The sequence below is a fragment of the Dermacentor silvarum genome, chromosome 5, assembly GCF_013339745.2.
Source record: "Dermacentor silvarum isolate Dsil-2018 chromosome 5, BIME_Dsil_1.4, whole genome shotgun sequence".
In the NCBI taxonomy this organism is placed as follows: domain Eukaryota; kingdom Metazoa; phylum Arthropoda; class Arachnida; order Ixodida; family Ixodidae; genus Dermacentor; species Dermacentor silvarum.
In genome coordinates, this window is record NC_051158.1 from 32,161,108 (window position 1) to 32,167,718 (window position 6,611).

Here is a 6,611-nt window from a genome sequence, read left to right on the forward strand (position 1 = left end):
GCCACAAGATATCGTGAGAAGCATCGTCGTTGCGTCAGAACGAATGAATAGACCTGTCCTCATTCAGGTGGAACACCTTCACTAGTATTCATACTTTCATGAGAGCTTGAAACTAGCTTGAGCCAAATCATTGAATAATATTTTCTTAGCCGATCATACCCCATGAGATGTTATAATTGTAATGTTATAATGTTATAATTTATAAAGCCGATGGAATACTCACGAAGCGTTTTGTTTAACAATGAGCATTGCACATATGCCTTTAAGACAAAGAATCTTTACAAAATTGAGCGAAATAGCGGACACGAAACAGTTTAACGCACTATTGTGGTCATATTTCTGTAATAAATTAAGAAGACGTTGTCACGACACAATTTTGAAATCGATCTGTGCAATATCTTAGGCAAACATGAAATCAGAAAAATTGAATATCAATTAATGTTCGCTTTGGTCGTGGATTCTAGTATAATATAGCCGTATTCTAGTATGCTTTAGCCGAAGCGCAGCCACGACCGGTCGTGAGCGCAGCGCATGGATGAAGTAAATGGAGAAAGAAAGCTTCTCGTTCCTCCATGGTGAAGTGTAATGCGCTGCTGCTAGACGGTTGGTTGAGAACATACGTGCAATCATGGATGGACGCAGTGCCATATTTCAACCGCGTGACAAATTATCTTACCAGTCATCGTTTTACCAATTCGCCTTTGAAGAATCAGCAAGTCGCGAACGCGCTTGCACCGCGCTGAAAGCATTAATTACATTGATTTAGGTAAGGAATACAAGGGCCTCCTTTGGTTTGAGGCGAATTCGGTCTTTCTGAAATTTTACATTCTGTTCAAACAGCGCAAAATACGACGGAAGAAGAAAAGGGAAGTACACAGGAGTAGCACTGCTAGCTTCCAGCTGTGCCGTGGCAACAGGTTTTTCAGAGCCGAGACGCGCGAGGATAACTCGCTGCACGTTACATGCACACCGCCAGAAAGTCCGAGCCCGGCCAGGGCCCGCGTCAAAATACCCGAGCCCGGCCCGGGCCCGGGTCAAAAAGCACATGCCGTGCCAGAGCCCGGCCTGAGCCCGTGAAAAAACTGCTCTACCCGGCCCGGCCCACGGGCCGGGCCGGGCCCGGGCTTTCGCGTAAGCCCAAGCCCGTGCAGTGCTCTATGGGGGACTGCTTCGTGCGGGCCGGCTGAGCTCAGCAGTAACGAGTGAATTTCGGTGCCATGATAGGGAACGCGCCTACTAAAATCGCGACTTGCTCCATAAGTGGGCACCGTTAGAAGACGGTGTTGAGTGGTGGTGGATAGCTTTTTACACAGAACAGAATCTTAGCAGGCTCAAGCTAAGCATTCAGCGTTCTCGAATTTTATTATTGCGTTAGCATTCGCATCGTGAAAAAAAAAAAGAGACACGTGTGTGTAAAGTGTAAGCCGGTGACGTGGTGAAGGTGGAGAGGGGATGGACGGGTTTAGAAGAGCTTGTGTGTGCATATATATATATATATATATATATATATATATATATATATATATATATATATATATAAAAGGCTTAGGAGCGAGGATCAATGGCGAATATCTGAATAACCTTCGGTTTGCAGATGACATTGTCCTGTTCAGCAACAATGGGGATGAATTGCAAAAAACGATTTAGGACCTAAACCGAGAAAGTGTAAGCTTAGTGTTGGAGGTTAATATGGCGAATAGAAATGTAATGTTAAATAGCCGTTTAAGGGAACAGGAATTCATGACCGCAAATGAGCCTCTAGAGTCTTTAAATGAGTCCGTTTGTCTAGGTCAGTTACTCACGAAATACCCTAATCAGCAGAAGGAAATCTACAGAAGAAAAAAAATGGGTTGCAGTGCATATGGCAGGCACGATCAAATCCGGACTGGTAGCTTACCACTGTCGTTAAAAAGAAAAGTGCACAATCACTGCAATCTACAGGTGCTAACATATGGGGCAGACACTTGGAGGTTAACGAAGAAGCTCAAGAAGTTAAGAACTGGACAAAGAGCGAACGGAGATAGTCGACATTCTAATTCACATTAAGAGGAAAAAAATAGAGCTATATATATATATATATATATATATATATATATATATATATATATGACTATATAAAGCCAAGAGATAACGAAGCCAGGGAAAGCACCGGCGAATTTAGCTGTCGTTGAAATTGAAATGCAGAAAATAATGAAGGAAAAGGAAAATCAAAAGGGACGAGACGAGAACTAGCCACCGCTGGGAGCCGAGCCCACAACCTGCACATTAAGCGTTGGTTGCACTACGCATTGTTTCTATGGCGACGACTCTCAATCCGGCCACTAAATGCCGTATTTACGTTTACTTAATCTAGCCCTTGGAATGTTAGCCAGTGGCACTCCATCTAATGGTTACACTATCGCGCATCTGCTTACTAGATGTCCTTTGTGTTTAAATATAGTCGGTGGAATATATATATATATATATATATATATATATATATATATTCAGAACATCACGGCGACATCAAATGTTTCATGGGCTACGTTGAATTGTTCGTAGCATGACGTACCCCTACCCTTATGTAACACCCCTGATAAAGGGGCATTTAAGGAAATAAATTGAACTAAACTGAACTGGACTAGTGATGCCAGGGGCACGTGACCCGTAGCACATATCGGCCCACATTTTTAGGCCACACTATCACCGGAATCGGCCCACGATAACAAGCTGCAAACACAGCCGATACGGAAAAGTGGTAAATGGCTAAGACGGACTTTTGTCTTTAAAATGTGAGCGCCCGCATTTTTTAGCTGAAGATGGACATGGAAGTTACCGAACGCGTTCGTCGCCGAAGTTGGGTGCGCGTCTCCGGTAGTAATGTGGCGGCGGTGGCCCGTTTCTACAAGGTCGACCAAATGGTGCCATGTGATACAACACCTTTTAATGCTGAATAAAACTTGCGCTTCCCCTGCAACTTCCACCACGGTGGCTGAAGGAATCGCTAGTCACTGAAATGTGCAGCGCGTCTCTTGTTGTCATGCACAATTTCGCCTTGCTGGCTGATGAAAACTTTGCGTACTCCGATTCGCATAGTGTGTGTGATTTGCATAATGTTTAATACCCAAGGCATCATTGTGTACACGACAGCGGCACGAGAGTTTGTACGCGCGCTGTCTTTTAACGCCATAGCGTTGAGGGCTCCGTGTCTCGGAAAATCCGGTGTCGGCGTCCAGCGCAGTAGCCGGCGTTGGCGTCCCGTGAGCGAAAATTGCCGTATATATTCAAAAAATGTCACAGTTTCGCCCTAAGGGCGAAGCAATGAATGCGATAGCAACACAGCAATGTCATACGAAGTAAGGTGAGCGGCTTTGGTAGCAATATGAATTGTAGTAAACATGAGCTGAATTAGTAAGCAGGTGTGCTGCGGCGTAAGTAGACCGACATGAAGAGAGACTCGATGACCACGAGAAGGCGCGTGTGAAACGGTGGTGTTGATGAGAAGCGCTGCCCGTGGGCAGCGCGTGCGAAGGGACACACCTGTAGCGCTGCACTGCCGATCCGGGCAGCATTGCATGTGTAGCGTGCGTTGGAAAATGTGGCCCGACTATTACTAACTGTGGTGTGAGCGCGCACAAACAAACATGAATAGATCACACTGAATGACTGCAGACAACGACTGTCAAAACGCTGGCAGCAAGCGCATATACGCCGCAGCGGGCGAAGGTACGGCCGGTCTATCGCTTCAACGGAAACTGAGCGGCGAATGCACAGCGCATAAAGGTCAGAGCCGTGTGGAGATAAGAGACGGTGCGAGCGAGCGACGAGCGCGGTTGTTGGCAGAGTAGAAATGCGCCCCCCCCCCCACCCCCACCCCGCTACCTCCGGCGCTCGCTTCCCGCTTCCTTGCTTGCGCGTGGAAGATTGAGTGCGTTCGTTCTCCGTGACAGCGTGCGTCCCCGCACGCTTCCGCTCGGGCATACGGCGCGCGGCGAAGATTTTATCTATACGGAACCTCACGGCGACGGCGACGCCGACGGCTGAAATCCGGTGGAAGTGTCCATATAATTGCTATCGCAATAAAACGGCAATAAAGTTCTTCTATCACTAAAGTTGCTCATACATTGTCTTACATTGTTGACAAAGTTATTCCTCGGAATTTTAAGAACGACAGCCCACAAACACATGTCATAAAAATAACGGGTAAGTTTGCACTCTGTCGTGCAAAGCTTAGGCACAGCGAAAGTGTCGATCCTCAAGTATTACTGGCTGCTACTGCTAGGTATTAACTTGGTTGCTGCTAGGTCTTAACTTGATTTAACATAACTACGCATGTAGGAAAGGTATTCTCGAGTGATCATTTTCGGAGGTACCTTCCTTGTCGCGACATTTCGCGTGACTAGCGCTGGACGTGTCGGCGCCTACGAGCGACAGCGTTCCTGGCATGCTACAAACGCAGGCAGGCTAACCAAGGTTGGCACAGTGCGAAGAACGCTGTTGCTTGGCGACGCTGAACGCGTTGGAGGCTAGCCGCTCGATATCTAGCGAAAGTTGACACGACTAGGCGCAGCCCTTTTATGGCAAACCCCGAGGCCAAGCGCATGCACTTTGGGCGAAAGCTATGCACAGTGTACGGGCGGCGCGCGGCAGACGACACGCCGGGATGACGTCACAGCGCATGCGCAGTAGCGCGCACCTGGCGGGTGCTCAGCGGAGCCGTGTCTGTATCGGGTGAAGCGAGCGCGCACCTGCGCCGGCGGTTATTGGGCAACGCGAGGTGACGTCATCGCTACTGCTTGGGTGCATGCGCGGCTAGGCAACGCGGGCGACGTCGGCAGCAGCTCTGAGCGTTGCCTCGTTGGTGCTGCTACAATTTCTTTCTCTATCTCGCTCTCATTTTCTCTTTCCCTCTCCGGAGCATGCTCTCCTTCCCTCTCCTTAACGTCCCATGTCAAGGCAACATCTGCACGGCACGGAGAGGAGGCGTGGCACACGCCGCTCCGCGAGGAGGTTGCTAGGCAACGCAGTGACGTCATAGCTCGGCAAGGTTTTGCGGCAGCAGGCAGCACTTTTTACGGTTAGCTAGAACAGCTTCGCTGTTAAAAAAACAGAACAAGTGGGCTTTTGCGTGTATTCGCGAGCTTCTTTCATGCTCGGAAAAACACTTTTATGCGATGCGAATATTGTTGCGTTAACAAAACACCCAGTCGGCCTGCTTACGCAATATGCTAAAAGCCGTACGAACTGTGCTGCCACTTTCAAAATCACGTGAAGGTAGGTCGCTTTTCAATTGTGGTTCCATAATTGAACCACGAGTGGAGGCAATGCTTGGTTGAAAACTAAAAACGGTTTTTTTTTCCTTTCGGTTTCGCTCCGGAGTGAAAGAAATCGTTATGTTTTTGTTTCAATTCAAATAGAAATAATGGTCTCCTTTTCGACTTTCGGTTCAGTTGCGGTTCGATATACTGATTATAATCATTGCTAAATTAACAAAATAAAGTTGTTTCCTCCTCCTCAGGGCATTTTGATAAGAAAGAATATAATGTTTTATATAGGCCGCAACCTTGATACTGTGTTCAGTAAGAAAAGTTACCAGCACTGCTTCAGATCCTTCCATAAGTTGAAGAGACGTCTGCACGGTCAGCGAGTGAACTGTGTTCATGTGTGTTTCTGGGCGCGTGAAACCACGCCAGTTTAGTGCCGACTGGTGCTGTTTTTTGTGCGCCATGAAGACGTGATCGGCGTGAAAATAAAGCCAACACTTTGTCATCTCTGTTTACACAGCGCTCTCTCAATTCCCTGTCTGCGCGAATCCTCAAGCGAACGAAAAATCATCTGCGCAGGGATGCGATTTCGCCGCTCGTCGATTGACTAACCAGTGGGAACAGAATGCGAAATAACGCGGCGCGTGGAGCTCCCGGGCGCATTATTACGCAATTCCCTAGTGTGCGCTCGCTTTCACTTACAAACTCAATGGACGTGTTGCTAAACATTTGCTGCAGGAAGACTGTAGAATCATAAAAGCTACGCGGCGGCTATCAGCAACGACTCCGGCGACTTGGCGTCTGCCTGGGGCGATCCTTTTATATGTAATTCCTTCCGGCCTGCCCGTGGCAACTGAAGAGGGTCAACTGTAGGCGTCTGCTTCCGCATTTAATTATTATTCGCTACTGGTTAATTACGGACTTCATGATGTAAGTGCAGACACATCAGTGATATCACCATTATCTTAAGCCTCTAAACTCAGCTGGTGCAAACTTTGACCCATGGATACGTGTTCCCGTGAGCTTGTAGCGATCAGTGGCCTAGCGAGAAATTTTTTTGCGAGAACGGCGGGGGGGGGGGGGGGGGGGGATGCACTTGACCGGGCCGGGAAGAGACATAGGAAGGCCGCATACAAACACAGAAACTTGGGGTAGGGTGGGGGGGGGGGGGGGGGGCAAAAATCGATTCGTGCGCTAGTACAGTTATGATGTCCACCCGTTTGAGATACCGCTTGTAGTGTTCCTTTGCATCATCCCACGTGTACTCAGTACTCACTCTCTCCCTCTTTTCCTCTTTCTATTCCCTCTTTCTCGTACCCCCCGCCCTGCCTTTCCTCTCCCTCTCTGTCTTGGGGGGGGGGGGGGCAG